Below are 17,767 nucleotides of genomic sequence, written 5' to 3'. Positions count from 1 at the left end.
AAATAAAAAAAGCTCGGCAGGAAACCCAAAAAGGGGGCTGCGCAAAAATAAGAGCAAAAGACCCGCTAGGAATCCCACAAAAGGGTGACCTAGGCAAAAATTAGGGTTGCAAAATAAACGAAAACAAAAGTTCGCTAAAACGCCACAAAAGGGTGTTTTAGGCAAAAATAAGGACAATCAAAAAAAAAAAAAGAGAAATCCATGATGGTACCACGAGCCGAATTCAAGAAAGGTTCAAGGGAAGCTATCTAAGTTGTCAAATCACAACGTCAATAAACAAAGATTTTCTTAACTTCATAAGTGTTTAATCAAACAAGCCTAAACACATAAGCCTACCTTGGCCAACCATTCTTACAAAAACCATTTTTGAAAAATAAATCCCCTCTAAAACACAAACTTCAGAATAAAAGTATCTTTCCCTTCTTTTCTCTCTTGTCCCAAATAATTTTAGAATAATCTAGTGGAAGCATGGAGAAATAAATCATCACTGATAATGGATCTAATCTGAACAACAAAATGGTGGAAGAACTGTGCCAAGAATTCAAGATCCAACACCATAACTCTTCCCCATATCGGCCAAAGATGAATGGGGCAGTCGAGGCAACCAATAAGAACATCAAGAAAATAGTGCAAAAGATGGTTGTCTCATTTAAAGACTGGCACGAGATGTTACCCTTCGCTCCTCATGGCTATAGGACTTCAGTACGTACATCTACAGGAGCTACTCCATTCTCCCTCGTTTATGGGATGGAGGCAGTTCTACCCGTCGAAGTCGAGATACCTTCTCTAAGGGTAATCATGGAAACAAAACTTTCCGAGGTAGAATGGGTTCAAAGCCGATACGACCAGTTGAACCTTATCAAAAAGAAACGGCTGAACGCCATATGCCATGGTCAAGCCTATCAGAGGAAGATCAAAAAGGCTTTTGACAAGAAAGTCCACCCTCGAGTCTACCATGAGGGAGAGTTGGTAATGAAGAAATTGCTACCAACTCAAAAGGACAAAATCGGAAAGTGTGCCCCAAATCACGGAGGACCATACGTGGAAAAACGAGCCTTCTCAGGAGGAGCATTGATCCTCACAGACATGGATGGAAAAGAACTTCGATACCCAGTCAACGCTGACGTGGTAAAGAAGTACTATGCTTGAAGACGTTGCTTGCATAGGCCCGCTAGGATGAAAACCCAAAAAGGGCGTCCTAGGCAAAAGTTTGGGCAAAATAAAAAGCCCGCCAGTACAAGGGTACTAGGCAAAACAAAGGCGAATTTATCCCCGCTAGGATATGTCCTAGGCAAAAATTAGGGGCAAAAGAATAAGATACAAAAACAAAGCAAGCAACGATCACTTGAATCGAAAACCGAAAGGCGGCTCAAGTGATTATCTTCTAGAAGCAAGCGTCTTGCAGCATCTACACTCCTGGCTCAGGCATCTCACCCGAAGAAACTAGGGGAATGTAAAGAGCAACAATTACAGATATAATTGTTAAGCCCAATGTATATAGCCTACCCTGGCCAGCCATTCTTCAGAAATTCCTTCTGTATATCTTTCTGTAAAAACACTTGTGAATATCAATAAAATATCTATTCATTTTCTCTTCTCTCTTGACCATGTGATTATGCCTCTAAAATTGGTATTTCATAAAAATTGTACGAAATTCCTTTAATAATCAGTCAATAAAGAAAATTGGAGGGGTTCCTATAAAATCCGTAATCTCCTGTGAAAAAGGCTCACAAAGATATTCCCTCACGTCGACGACAGAAATTCCTCCAAGAAAAGGAGGATAGGGAGAGCCATCCATTTAAAAAAAAAAAAAAAAAAAAAGCATTAATAAAATAATCAAACTTGCATTTGTGCATCACACACACATTAGTTGCACATTCAAAGACCTTATCATGAGGCAATTGCATAAAATAGAAAAATAGAAAAATTGCTTGTGTATGACAACAGTCAATAGAAAAGGCCAAAAAAAAAAAACGACAAAAAGGCAAAAATACAGAAAAAGCCAAAAAATCGACAAAAAAGGCAAAAATACAGAAAAAGCCAAAAATCAACAAAAAAGGCAAAATACAGAAAACCCAACAAATTGTACAGAATAACTGAGCCTGGAGAGGCTTGCCGAAATAATACTCCCACAGAATAATTGAGCCTGGAGAGGCTTGCCGAAATAATACTCTCTCAGAATAATTGAGCCTGGAGAGGCTCGCCGAAATAATACTCTCTCAGAATAACTGAGCCTGGAGAGGCTCGCAGAAATAATACTCCCCAGAGAAACCTCAGCTTAAGCTCATGGAACAAATCCCCAGCGAGAGCTATCAAAGCAAGATCGTCAAAATCCCCAATGGAAGCGCGATCATCTAAACAGAATATCCGAGTCGAAAGGACTATGACCTCCTCAGTGGAGGATAGCTTTCCAACTCAAGCGATGAGTGAAGCTAAGCCTGAAGAGGCTTTCTAAATAATACTCTGGGATATATAAACTTTAAATCCCCACTCGCCTACTCAGAGGCACCCCTTCAAGAAAAATCACAAAAGACAAATAATCATTCCCCAAGTGGAATCCGGCTCTCAGCCAAACATCAAGCGTCAAGATGATCTGCCTAACAGAAGAGGCTAATCACAACAAAACGACAAAATCCCCCAGTGGATAACAGCCTACGCAGAGGCAACAAAACCGGAAAATCAAAAGAGTCACCCGAATAAGGATAACCGGGATACTCCACCATCGTCGAAAGGACGTCAGCCAATCATAAGGCATCGCTCACATCAGAAAGAGCGTCTTCGTGTCTACACCCCAAGGAAACAGAAATTCCTCAATGGGTACCAACTACGCAATGGAAAGTTGGGACACAAGAACCTATGAGTAACTGCACATCCCCTAGACGGATCCCTGCGTTATCCAGCCCTCAGTGGCACAAAAATCAAAAACAATCGTCGAAGCAGCATCGTGGACTGTGGAGACAAACTTATCTCAAAACCCTGGAGAGGGCAAACTCAGCTGCCCATGTTGAGAGGCAAAACCCTGGAGAGGGCAAACTCAGCTGCCCATGTTGAGAGGCAAAACCCTGGAGAGGGCAAACTCAGCTGCCCATGTTGAGAGGCAAAACCCTGGAGAGGGCAAACTCAGTTGCCCATGTTGAGAGGCAAAACCCTGGAGAGGGCAAACTCAGCTGCCCATGTTGAGAGGCAACACCCTGGAGAGGGCAAACTCACCCTGGAGAGGGCAAACTCACCCTGGAGAGGGCAAGACTCACGCTACCAAAGTGATCAGAAGCACTGAGGTATGCACGAGCCTGGAGAGGCGACGACTAATACTCACCCTGGAGAGGGCAAGACTCACGCTACCAAAGTGACTAGAAGCGCGGAGGTATGCACGAGCCTGGAGAGGCGACGACTAATACTCACCCTGGAGAGGGCAAACTCACCCTAGAGAGGGCAAGACTCACGCTACCAAAGTGACTAGAAGCGCGGAGGTATGCACGAGCCTGGAGAGGCGACGACTAATACTCACCCTGGAGAGGGCAAGACTCACGCTACCAAAGTGACTAGAAGCGCGGAGGTATGCACGAGCCTGGAGAGGCGACGACTAATACTCACCCTGGAGAGGGAAAACTCAACCTGGAGAGGCTACTCAACAATTTTCCCACCTGAAGACACTACAAGTCAGAAGGATGGCTTATTCCCCGGACAATTGGGTCAACTCCTTTACTTATCAAACGGTACACCAAAAGGCCGTTTGACTAAGTAAAGGGGGGGCAGCTGTAGACCCCTAAAATTGTCCGAGTCGGAAATAAGACTCGAAGACTCTCAAAGATCGAAAGAAAGTCAGCCAGAAGGACTCCTAGAAGACCATAGGATGGCTATCTGTAGGTTTAGAGGTCTTAGAGTACCTAAAAATAAGGAAGTGGGAGGTTTGGAGCTCAATACGGCCTCCTTGGAGTTCAGTACGGCCGTACTGCACATTTTGTACTACAATACGGCCGTACTGAAACCAATACGGCCGTATTGAAGTTTCTGTATTTCAATATGGCCGTACTGAATTCAATACGGCCGTATTGAAGTACAAAAACTCAATACGGGCCGTATTGAACCCAGGGGCCGTACTGCGCCTCATCCCTATAAATAGGACGTCATTTGGACGTCATTCCACACTTTTCCACACAGTTTTGACTCCCTCCTTGAGTATTCTGGGGTTTTTGAGCAGTGTTCTGCCCTAGAAATCTCTCTGGGAGTCAATCCGACGAAGTTCTGGAATTCCGAGCATTTAGCTTGGAGATTCGAACTTAGTCGAAGGGAAATCTTTTGGATTTCCATAGTCAAAAATTATTTTTTAGGAAGGAGCGAGCGAGCTTGTAGAGGGAGGGAGTGCCAAAAAGCCTCCTAGACTTCATTGATATATAAAAAGCACGCTTCAAGAGGTTTCTCTTCTAAAAATCCCTTCTTTTACCGCTTTCTGATTGTTGCATATTTAAATTTATCATCATGTAGATATTTAATTTACAATCGCTTATAATAAATAGGGGTAATTTAGTAATTTTGCGCTATTATTTAATAAATAATCCGTCATAGGGAACCCTAATGGGGCGCTGTGGGGGTGCTAACACCTTCCCCACACGTAACCGACTCCCTTACCCAACTCTGGTTGTAATGGCCAAAGTTGATTTATAAAATCAATTGCCTTAAATCTTTTTCCAATGTTTTGAGTAAAATATTGGTGGCGACTCCAAGAACCCTAATTTTTGCGAAAACCACTAATCCATAGAGGGTCCCGCTTGGGATTAATATGGATTGGTGAATCATTTAATAAAATTGGTAGCTCGACAAGGTCTCAGTTTGAGAATAAGTCGTTCTATCAATCCACCACTTTTCAAAACTTTAAAAAGAGTCCAACCATCGTCGCGATTGCCAAGGTCCGTTTCGGCGGGTGGCGACACACATCCAAACCAAATGTTGGCCTCAACACCATCCAAACCAAGTGTTGATACGGTGAAACATGTCAGCAACCCATGTCCCACGCCTAACCTCTCATGGAAAATATACAGTTGGATTACGTCGTCATGTAACCCTGGTGGGGCCACCTCATCCATCGGTATGACTCGGCCTAGACCCATACCGGTAGCAAATAGAATACTTAGAGGAGTACTTTAGAATCCACCTAACATCTGAAGTGGTTTATTATATAACCTTTGGAAAAGTTCCACATTGGAATCCTCACCATGGGATTCCCAAATTTCATATTTTTCCAAAGATTATATCCTGATCTCACCAAGAGATCTATCCATACCATAACCTTACTCCTTTAAGTTCTATTTACTTTTCCAAACCACATACACATAGCATATTCCATAATTAAACATAACCATAACCATGCCAATTTGTCAATATAATAATAATATAAATAATTAAATATCCAAAACAACCATCAATTGATCCAAATTATATTATGTTAAATGAAAATCTCCACATAAAATAGCATATTAAAATTATACTATTCCTATCATGCTCATACACACTAGATTAATTTTATAAGCACTACCCTTACTTGGATAAACCTGAACTGAAACTCGGGCAGAACCTTCTCCTCTTTCTTGCTTAAACAAGAACCGAAACTCGGGCAGAATCTCCACCTCTCTCCTTAAACAAGGATCGAAACTCGGGCAGAATCTCCACCTCTCCCTCCTCTTTTCTCTCCCCTGGCAGAACCTCCTCTACTGGATTCCTCTTTCTCTCTCCTCTTTTCTTTTCTCCTCCCCTCTTTTTCTTTCTCTCTCCCTCCTCTTTCTCTCTCTAGAATTCTCTTCTCTCCAGTTATATTTTTTTTTCACCCCCCTGCCTCCTATTTATAGGCAACCAGAGTCACCCGGAACGGCCCGTATTGAATTCGGAACGGCCCGTTCCGAATCTTTCAAATGTACGCAAATTTTTAAACTGGAACGGCCCGTTCCAAAATCGGAACGGCCCGTTCCAAAATCGGAACGGCCCGTTCCAAAATCGGAACGGCCCGTTCCCAAAAAGCAGAACGGCCCGTTCCGAGACTCATCCAGAACGGCCCGTTCTCCCTCCGGAACGGCCCGTTCCAAAGTCAGAACGGCCCGTTCTCCCAGTTGGAACGGCCCGTTCTGGACCCGTTCTCACTAAAAAAAATTAGTATAATTTTTAAGCTTGGAACGGCCCGTTTTGCTTTTGGAACGGCCCGTTCCAAGTTTCCAAAACACCCCTTAAATTTTTTTTTAAAATTGCGAAAATGCCATCAGTAATAAAATTACAAGAATACCCCTATACCTTTATAAAATTTACGAAAATGCCATTGATAATTAATAATAAAAAAAAAAGGGTATTACAACTAGTCTTCAAGAGGTCCAACTCTTCTTGAATTCTTCTAGCCATAGCTCTAGTGACTAGGCCCTTGGCCCATGGTCTATCAGGATTTAGTGGCATTACCAAATGATTATCCAATTATTGTAACTAAATGGGTTTTTAGGAATAAGCTTGATGAATCTGGGATCATTATAAGAAATAAGGGAAGGTTAGTGGCTAAGGGGTATAATCAAGAAGAAGGAATTGATTATGATGAGACTTTTGCCCCCTATAGCAAGGATAGAAGCCATTAGATTACTATTTGCTTATGCTTCAATGATGAACTTCAAGCTATACCAAATGGATGTAAATAGTGCTTTTCTAAATGGTTTCATACAAGAAGAAGTTTATGTGGAGCAACCACCTACTTTTTTTGATTTTAAATATCCAAATCATGTGTATAAACTTAAAAAGGCACTCTATGACTTGAAACAACCTCCAAGATCAAGGTATGATAGGCTGAGCAAATTTTTGATTGAGAATGACTATGTTAGAGGTAAAGTAGATAATACATTGTTTGTAAAGAAATTTAAGAATAATACAATATATGTTAAAATCTATGTGGATGACATTGTCTTTGGATCTACTAATCTATCTCTATATAAAGAATTTGCTAAGACCATGCAAGGTGAATTTGAGATGTCCATGATGGGAGAGCTTACATTTTTCTTGGGGTTGCAAATCAAACAAATGAATGATGGAATCTTTATAAGTCAAAGCAAGTATTGCAATGAACTATTGAAAAAGTTTGGTATGGAAGGGTGTAAGGAGGCTGCAACACCAATATCAAACTCATGCAATCTTGACTTGGATGAGAAAGGGATAGCTGTTGAGAACTCAGAATATAGAGGTATCATTGGATAACTTTTATATTTGACAGCTAATAAACCTGATATAATGTTTGTTGTGTGCTTGTGTGCAAGATTTCAGGCAAATCCAAAAGAGTCTCATATAAAATCTGTTAAAAGAATTCTTAAATATCTAAGAGGAACAACAAATGTAAGACTATGGTATCCAAAAGGAGTCTCACTAAGTTTGATAGGATATTCAGATTCAGACTATGTTGGGTGTAGACTTGATAGGAAGAGCACAAGTGGTACTTGTCACCTACTTGGAAGTGCACTTGTCTCATGGCATAGCAAAAAGAAAGCATGCGTTGCTTTAAGTACAGCTGAGGCTGAATACATAGCCACTGGCAGCTGTTGTGCACAAATCCTCTAGATGAAACAACAACTAAAAGATTATGGAACTGAATTGAACAAAATTCCTTTAAGATGTGATAACACAAGTGCAATCAATCTCACAAAAAATCCAATCTTACAATCTAGGACAAAACATATAGAAATAAGACATCATTTTTTAAGAGATCATGTCCAAAAGAATGATTGTGTAGTAGAGTTTGTTGAAACAAATAAACAACTAGCTGGTATATTTACAAAACCTCTACCAAAAGAAAGATTTAATCAATTGAGAATTGAACTTGGAATTATCAATGAGTCTTGTTTGAATTGATTTTAAATGTGCACTTGAGTGTGATTGTTTCAATAAAACTTGATTGATATAAGTATAAAACATTGAAATGTGGTTTATAAAAGAGTGTTTTTAAGAGATGAAATGGATGAGGAAAGTTTTATAAGGTTTAAAATAGTGAAACAAAACTTTTCTGAAATAATCGATTATTATAAAATTTAATTGATTATTATAAGTAAGACTAGGCAAATAATCGATTATTTGGGAATTAATCGATTATTTGGGAAGAAGTTGAATTTTAAAAGTCTCTAGAATAATCAATTATTTGGAAAATAATCGATTATCTAGGAAAGATTAAAAGAGTAAGTCTCTGGAATAATCGATTATTATGGAAATATTCGATTATCTGGAAGAAAAAATGAGACATGAGTTTCTGGAATAATCGATTATTCAAAAAATAATTGATTATTTAGTGCAAACAGGGTTTTCAAACTGATTTTACTGATACAAATAATCGATTATTTGTATAGATAATTGATTATTTACGTAACCCTTGGTTTTTTAGACAGTTTTTGAACGGTTTTATTCACGCCAACTCCCAACCTCCCACCTTCCTTCATAAGTGGCACCTCTCTTCTACCCAATCCATGTTTAGGGCTTTAAAATCACTTAACCCTCTTATTTTCTATAAAACCCATTCATTCTCTCAAGTTTAACACACAAACCATAACCCTAAGCATTCATCTTCATCTTCTCTTCTCTAAATCAAGAACCCGTCTTTAATCACAAAACGGCCCCATCTTCTAAGAGAATCAAGAAGCTTGAAGTCGGGGGAGCAAAAGACCTCTACCCACAAGAGCTGAGCAACTGATCTCCAAATGGTTTGCTGACAAAGAAACCCAAGACTACTACTTTGAGCGGTATGTAGGTAGTAGAATCATTCCTCCAAAGACTTTGAAGTTGGAGTGGTTCAAGAGTGAGGGTTTCAATTTTCCTCCTCTCTTGGAGCATTAAGAGCTTGGGAAGTTCTTGGAGCTAGAAGGTACGTATTACCCGAAACTTATTAGGTTGTTTTTAAGCTTCGCCTCAAGTATTGAGGGAATAATGTAATTAGTGGTGAAAGGAAAACTCATAAAGCATGATGGACCAACCTTGAAAGAAGTGGCTGGGCTGAGTGGAACAGGAAGTATGAAGCCCTAACCTTTCAATTTTGGTGACTTTGAAGAGCTGAGCTGACAACCTTTAGGGATTGTCAAAGAAATTCGGAGACCACAAATTACAACAAATTTCTGGCTGGAGGTATGAAGAAAAACTCTAGGTTGATTTCTTTCATAATAGCTTGGATGCTTAAACCTAGGCTTCATAATCATGCTTAGATGTCTATAGATGATATTTTGTTAATGCATTTTATTAAGAAAAAGGAAAAGATAGACTGGGTTTCAGTTGTGAATGATTGTATCTAGAAAGCTAGGAGAAAGGAGGATGGTACAATACCCTATGCTTTATTTGATGGAAACTTGTTGGAGAATCTGGATTGATGTTGAATCCTCTTCAAGTTCATCCCTAGATCTTCGGCTCCTTGATTCTTCTTAAGCTTTGCTAAGGTCTCCAATGGAGGAGGAGACCTTAGAGCCATCACGGTTTAGTGGAGAACTCTCCCAAGAGACGTCACTCCTTGATGAAGAGATAATTCTCTTCAATTCTCACCACACTCTTCTAGTGAAGGGATAAGAGAATTGGATGAATATCAAAGAGGTTTAGGGAATTTTAGAAGAGAGAAATCTGAGTAATCTTCAGAAAATAATTCTCAATATCTCCAAAAGTGTTTTACAATGAAGAGAAAACAAATATATAGGAGTAGGAAGCTTGGAGAGCAAGCTAGCCTTAACCATGGTTCACTAGGAACCATGGTAAGGTCTAGCTAACTGTCCATGGTCTAGAGGCTTAGAGAGCAAGCTACTCACTTAGCTTGCTTGGTAAGAAAACTAAGGAGAAGCTTGTGCTTCAAGCTTCTAAGCTTGAGAGAGAACAAGCAATCCGGCCATGTGAACACAAGGCAAGGTGGGCGGCTCATGGACTTTATTTTACTCCAACCGGTTTTGAAAAATGTTGATATGGTTTAGTTAGGTTCATCCAATGTGAATGGAACCTAGCTAAATCAAATCTATGAAAAATTAGGAGTAAAATGAGTCTAATATGTAAAATTTAGCCTAGGTCCATCTCTTGGTCCAATTGCTAGTAACACTCTCTAGCTTGTTAGTCACACTCTCTAGCTTGCTAATGCCACTCCCAATCCTACTACTAGAAAAATAAGAAAAGAGTGTATTTCTATATTAGGTTAAATAGAGTCAAAGTGCCCAAGTAACCTACCCTAGAAACAATATACAATAGCTAATAAAAGGAAATAAAGTGCCTCTCAAATACACAGGCAAAAATACACCTATACAAGTATCTACTATATACAAGGTACAAGAAATCAAACTATACAATGTATTTACAATAGAGACTCCTTAGATCAACCTTCACCATTCTTGGTCTTACCTCTACCAAAGGGATCCTTGGGGATTAGATTTCCATCATACCCTCCCTCTTCGAAAGGATTTGTCCTCAAATCTAGTGGTCCTTCCACAAAGATAGCATCACCTACAATGAAAACAAGAAACAAAACATTAGGGATGACATATTCATATAACATATGTGGAAAGTGCACCTTATGAGAAATTCCTTCAATAGTCCTAGCAAGGGTCCTTAGACTAGAAAGGATGGGTTCTCTAACCATAAGAATAGGATCCTCACTATAGTGTATTCTAAGTGTAAAACTAAATCCTAAAAATGTGAAAGTGCTAAAACTATAAGAAACTAATGAAGTAGTCCTATATACTAAGATATCTTGCCTAAAGTTCCCTATGTAGTAACCTAGGCTTCTACAAGAAAACAAAGTGAATATAATAAGGAAACTACCTAGACAACCCTTGATCATATTATATGTTAGATACATCATGGATGAGGGTGTAAAGAGTTTAAAAGAGTCATAGAATCTAATTTGGCCTTGAAGGGAAGTAGTCAAGTTAAGTTCAAAGAAGTTTGAACTTCCCTTAAGATCAAAAATAGAAAATAAGACACCATGAGATGTATCTAATGATGGAAGAGCATGGGCTAAAGGCCCAACCACTAGAGCTATGACCAGGAGATTACTAGAAGACTTGTCAGCTTCAGAGCTTAGTGGGCCCAATGGGCTTGGTGGGCCTAGGGTGCTTCCCACTTGGACTACACTTGATTGAACACCATGTTTTATAGCACATTCTTAGAATAGGAAGTTACTTTGATTTGGTCTTGTATTTTGACCATAGATTAGGGGTTTTGCATTTTGGGCTTGTATTTGGACTTTTTGGGCTTTGGGCTTTTGATACCCAATATTGGGCTCATTTTCTTTCTTGTAATTTTTCCTATTCATTGTATTTTCTTGACCATTGTATTTAGGTCATTAGATTAGGAATTAAGGAGGATTATTAGTTTAATTGGATTAGGTTAAACTAGGTTTAATTTAGGATACATTTAAGTTGCATTTTGAGTCACATGTTTTACGCCACCTTGGCTAAACATGAGTGACTCAAAATTAACCCTAAATGCATCCTAAATCACACCTAAATGAACCTAGCCTAATGTGAACCGGACATGACATGCGTGTGTTAAGTTTTGAATTCAAAATTTTTGAATTTTGAATTCAAAACTTGGCGCCACATGTGAAGCCTTCACATTGGCGCCAAGTGCTCTTGAATCCGGATCCATTTAAACCCCTCCTTCACACATTTGTAAACACTTTTGAGATTAATGAAATTTGAGAGCTTATTCAGACAAATTTCCTTGAGAGTCACCGTGAGAGAGAGCTACACTTTTAGGAACCCTATTAGGTTTCCTTCTCTTTGAAGTGAGCTTTCCCTTGAACCTTAAGCTTGGATACTTCCATCCAAGGCTTAAGCCTCTTTCCATCCGAGAATCTTCATTCCTTATGTCTCCAATCCATTCGGTCTTGAGCTCCTTTGAAGAAGATCAACGCCTAGGTGAAGCTAAGGAGAAGATCATCTTCCACTCCTCCTTTTCTTTGCCATCATTTTTGGTATCAAGAGCAAGGTCTTCAAGGAGATAAGTGTTCTTCAAATTGTTTGTCCGTGTGTGTCTTGTGTTCTTTGTGTTCTTATTGTCTTACTTGAGTTTATTTTCGGATCTATTTGTTTTGAATAATTTTTGTTCCATAGATCCATTGTTGATTATTTTTGATTTCCTTCCACAATCAATTTGTTTAGGACCTATTTGCTTGTGCTTTTTTGCTTTTATTTGAGTCTCTCCATTCCTTGCATGTGTCCGTGATTGGACTTCATTCATTGCATTAGATTTTTGTTTTGAATCTTTGTTTTGTCTTAGTAGTTTGTGTTTAGTCCTTATATGTTGCAAATTCCTTGAATAACATGTTTAACCTAGTTTTCTTTTGAGTTCATTGTCATATTTTTTGGTCTCGGTTTGCTTACTCTTTTGCCTACCTATATGTGCTTTTTTTTTACCTTATTGAGTTCATAATTGTCGCCACCCGCCGAAACGAACATTGGCATTCGCGACGATGGTCGGACTCTTTTTAAGTTTTGAAAAATGATGGATTGTTAGAACGACTTATTCTCAAACTGAGACCTCATCGAACTAACAATTTTGTTTAAATGACTCTCACCAATCCATGTTAATCCCAAGCGGGACCCTCCATGGATTAGTGGTTTTCGTAAAAAGAAGGGTTCTTGGAGTCGCCACCAATGTTTTACTCAAAACATTGGAAAAAGATATAAGGCAATTGATTTTCGCAAATCAACTTCGGCCATTACAACCAGAGTTGGGTAAGGGAGTCGGTTACGTGTGAGGAAGGTGTTAGCACCCCACAACGCCCCTTTCGGGTTCCCTATGACGGATTATTTCATAAATAATAGTGTAAAGTTACTAAATTACCCCTATTTATTAGAAACGATTATAAGTATAATATTTACATGATGAAAGCTTTAAACGTGTAATGCATGTCGCCACCGGCCCGAAACGGGCTTTCGGCATTCGCGAATGATGGTTGGACTCGCTTTTATTTTAGCTTTGAAAATGTATTGGATTATTAGAACGACTTATTCTCAAACTGAGACCTTGTCGATCTTATCCAATTTATTTATTAAATGTCTCACCAATCCATATTAATCCCAAGCGGGACCCTCCATGGATTAGTGGTTTTCGCAAAAGGAGGGTTCGTGGAGTCGCCACCAATGTTTTACTCAAAACATTGGAAAAAGGGATAAGGCAATTGATTTTATAAATCAACTTTGGCCATTACAACCAGAGTTGGGTAAGGGAGTCGGTTACGCGTGGGGAAGGTGTTAGCACCCCACAGCGCCCCTTTCGGGTTCCCTATGACAGATTATTTCTAAAATAACAGTGTAAAATTACTAAATTACCCCTATTTATTCTAAGCGATTATAAATTAACTATCTACATGATGACAGTTTAAATATGCACACAGAAAGCAGTAAAAGGAAGGATTTAAGAAGAAACCTCTTGAAGCGTGCTTTTATATATTGAGTAAAACTGGGAAGCTTTTTGGCGTTCCCTCGCTCTACAAGCTCGCTCGCTCCTTCCTAAAAACTTTTGACTATGGAAATCCGGAGGATTTCCCTTCGACTAGGTTCGAATCTCCAAGCTAAGTGCTCGGAATTCCAGAACTTCGTCGGATCGACTCCCAGAGAGATTTCTAGGGCAGAACACTGCTCAAAAACCCCAGAATACTCAAGGAGGGAGTCAAAACTGAGTGTGAAAGTGTCCAATGACGTCCAATTGACGTCATATTTATAGGGAATAGGCGCAATACGGCCTACAGAAGCAATACGGCCGTATTGAAATTTTTGAACTTCAATACGGCCGTATTGAGTTCAATACGGCCGTATTGAAATTCAGAAATTTCAATACGGCCGTATTGAGTTCAATACGGCTGTATTGAAGCTTCAATACGGCCGTATTGATTTCAGTACGGCCGTATTGAAGTTTCTGAAACTTCAATACGCCGTATTGAGTTCACTGCGGCCGTATTGAAGCTTCAATACGGCCGTATTAAGCTCAGTACGGCCGTATTGGGCTTTATTCCCTCCACTTCCTTATTTTGAGCTATTCTAAGACCTCTAGACCTACAGAGAACCCTCCTAGGGCCTTCCAGGAGTCCTTCTGGCTGATCTTCCTTCAGTCTTCGAGAGTCTTCAAGCTTTATTTCCGACCCGGACAATTTTAGGGGTCTACAATGCAACAATCAAAAAGCAATAAATAAGAGCAGTAAAAGAAAGGATTTAGAAAGAAACCTTCGAAGCGGGCTTTTATATATTCAAAACGAAGTTTAGGAGGCTTTTTGGCGCTCCTTCCCACTACACGTCCGCTCGCTCCTTTCCCCTAAAGATAATTTTTACTATGGAAATCAAAGAGATTTCCCTTCGACTTGTTTGAATCTCAAGCTAATGGCTCATGACTCAAGAACTTCGTCGGATCGGCTCCCGGAGAGATATCTAGGGCAGAGAATAGCTCAAAAACCCAAGAATACTCAGCAGGAGGGTTGAGGAATGTGTAAAAAGTGTGGGCGGACGTGCCAATGACGTCCTATTTATAGGATTGAGGCGCAATACGGCCTGGGAGGTCAATACGGCCCGTACTGGTTTTTTGAACTACAGTACGGCCGTATTGAATTTGGTACGGCCCGTACTGAGCCATTTTGAACTACAGTACGGCCGTATTGAATTTGGTACGGCCGTACTGAAGTTCAAAAACTTCAGTACGGCCTATTGAGTTCACTACGGCCGTATTGCAGTTCAAATGGCTCAGTATGGCCGTACTGAACCTCTAGGAGGGTGTATTGAGCTCCAATCCTCGCACACCCTTATTCTAAGCTACTCTAAGACTTCTAGACCTACAAAGAATCATCCTAGGGTCTTCCAGGAGTCCTTCCGGCTGACTTTCCTTCGGTCTTTGAGAGTCTTTGAGCTTTATTTCCGACCCGGACAATTTTAGGGGTCTACAGCTGCCCCCCCTTTACTTAGTCGAACGGCTTTTTGGTGTACCGGTTGACAAGTAAAGGAGTTGACCCAATTGTCCGGGGAGTAAGCCATCCTTCCGACTTGTAGTGTCTTCCGGTGGGAAAATTGTTGAGTGGCCTCTCCAGGTTGAGTATTAGTCGTCGCCTCTCCAGGCTCGTTGCATACCTCGGTGTTTCTGACAACCTCGGTAGCGTGAGTTTACCCTCTCCAGGGTCTGCATGCCTCCATGTTTCTGACGATGTTGGCAGCTGCATACCTCCGTGTTTCTGACGACGGGGTAGCTGAGTATTAGTCGTCGCCTCTCCAGGCTCGTGCATACCTTGGTGTTTCTGACAACCTCGGTAGCGTGAGTTTGCCCTCTCCAGGGTGTGCATGCCTCCATGTTTCTGACGATGTTGGCAGCTGCGTACCTCCGTGTTTCTGACGACGGGGTAGCTGAGTATTAGTCGTCGCCTCTCCAGGCTCGTGCATACCTTGGTGTTTCTGACAACCTCGGCAGTTGCATACCTCCGTGTTTCTGACGACGGGGTAGCTGAGTATTAGTCATCGCCTCTCCAGGCTCGTGCATACCTTGGTGTTTCTGACAACCTCGGCAGCTGCATACCTCCGTGTTTCTGACGACGGGGTAGCTGAGTATTAGTCGTCGCCTCTCCAGGCTCGTTGCATACCTCAGTGTTTCTGATCACTTTGGCAGCTTGAGTTTGCCCTCTCCAGGGTCTGCGGTTTGCCCTCCCCAGGGTTGCATACCTCCGTGCTTCTGGTCACTTTGGTAGCGTGAGTTTACCCTCTCCAGGGATTTGAGATGATTTTGTCTCCACAGTCAACGATGTTGTTTCGACGGTTGTTTTCGATTTGGGTGCCGCTGAGGGCTGGATAACGCAGGGATCCGTTTAGGGGATGTGCAGTTACTCATAGGTTCTTGTGTCCCAACTTTCCATTGCGTAGTTGGTGCCCACTGGGGAAATTCTGATTCCTTGGGGATGCAGACACAAAGATGCTCTTTCTGATGTGAGCGATGCCTTATGATTGGCTGACGTCCTTTCGACGGTGGTTGAGTATCCCGGTTATCCTTATTCGGGTGACTTTTTGATTTTCTGGTTTTGTTGCCTCTGCGTAGGCTGTTATCCGCTGGGGGATTCTGTTGTGATCTTGATTGGCCTCTTCTGTTAGGCGGATTATCTTGACGTTTGGTGTTTGGTTGAATACCGAATTCCGCTTGGGGAATGGGTATTGATCTTTTTGGATTTTCCTTTTTTTGGAGGAGTGCCTCTGAGTAGGCGAATGGGGATTGAGGATCTTATGTATCCCAGAGTATTATTTAGAAAGCCTCTTCAGGCTTAGCTTCACTCGTCGCTTGAGTTGGAAAGCTATCTTCCACTGAGGAAGTCTAAGTCCTTTGACTCGGATATTTTGTTTGGATGATCATGCTTCCATTGGGGAATCTTGCTGATCTTGCTCTGATAGCTTTCACTGGGAATTCGGCCCAAGAGTGCAAGCTGAGATGTCTCTGGGGAGTATTATTTCGGCAAGCCTCTCCAGGCTCAGTTATTCTGTATGATTGTTTGATTTTCTGAATTTTTCCTTTTTTTGTCGATTTTTGGCTTTTTCTGTACAGAAATTGAAATGCTAAAGAGCTTTGAATTCAAAGTGGAGAATTTCATTAAATGAAATTGGATTTGTACAATGAAAAGTGGGGCACAGCCCGATCCATCAAATAAACAAAAAGTAAGAGAAAGAGGCCGGTCTTCACTCCTCTGCCGGCGGATCCTGTGGAGGGTCTGGGAAGCGACGATGCAGCCAGACTGACAGGCTGTCAAAATCCTGTCTGAGGGCGTCGATACTGTGCTGCGCCATGTCGAATCGAGTGTCGATGCTCTGTTGCAACGCATCGAAACGAGCATCGAAGTAGGCCCTGTCCTGCTGTGAGGTGTCGGCCTCTGGCTGCGGGTCCACATCACCTGGGAGCTCGATGTTCTCGAAGAGCTCACTGAAAGTGTCGTGTGTGGTCGCTCGTACAAATTGCCTCCCTGCCCTGGCAATGATCTTCATGTTGATCAGGGTGGCAGCATTGATGGGCTTGGGCGCCAACTCCCCTGCATCTATGCCATCGGGGCACCCCCAAGTCTCGGCGAGTCGTGAAAGGAGCGTGGAGACCATGATGTATCCTCGCCGAGCGTCGCTACCCTCTCTTGCCCCCAGATTCTTTATGTGCTCGAGGAAAAAGAATCCGGGGTTGGCCCTCTGTCCGGTGACCATGCAATAAAGAGCCAGCAGATCCTGTCGCGTCACTGACTCGGGGCTCTTCGGTCTGGCATGGATGGAGCCGGTGATCAGCTTGTGGCAGATCCGTAGCGCCGTCGGGAGCCGAGTACCCTTCACTCCGGCGTGGTAGTCCATCTGACCCGTGAGCTCTCTCCACATCTCGTTCGTGGTCAGATTATCGGGGCACTCGCAGATGGCGTCCCGATACTCCAGCTGACGTCCAGTGTCAGGGAGCGGTATCCTCCCCTCATCCAAAAATCCACTGAGTAGACTGTCGCGCCAAAGCTGTTCGTCGACTCAATGACGCCGACGATAGCCAGAAACTCCTTCGTCGCAGTCGGGAAGATCTGAGGGTGGGGATCAAGGAGGAATCCCCATCCTATGGCTATGATGTAGCCTCGGACCTCATCCTCCCATTCCATCGCCCGGAGAATTGTGAAGTCGAGCACCCTTGACGGCTGGAATATGAATGACTCAAGGAGCTCCAGCCTCTCTTGATGCCGCGCGGTCATCTCGAGTTGCGCGGGGACCCTGTGCCTCTTTCTTGATGACTCGGCCATTTCTCGGAATTGGGGGGGAGCTCAGAC

Source organism: Cajanus cajan, chromosome 5 (genome assembly GCF_000230855.2).
Source record: "Cajanus cajan strain Asha chromosome 5, NIPB_CcT2T_4, whole genome shotgun sequence".
NCBI classification, from domain to species: Eukaryota; Viridiplantae; Streptophyta; class Magnoliopsida; order Fabales; family Fabaceae; genus Cajanus; species Cajanus cajan.
This window is presented reverse-complemented; position numbering follows the sequence as displayed.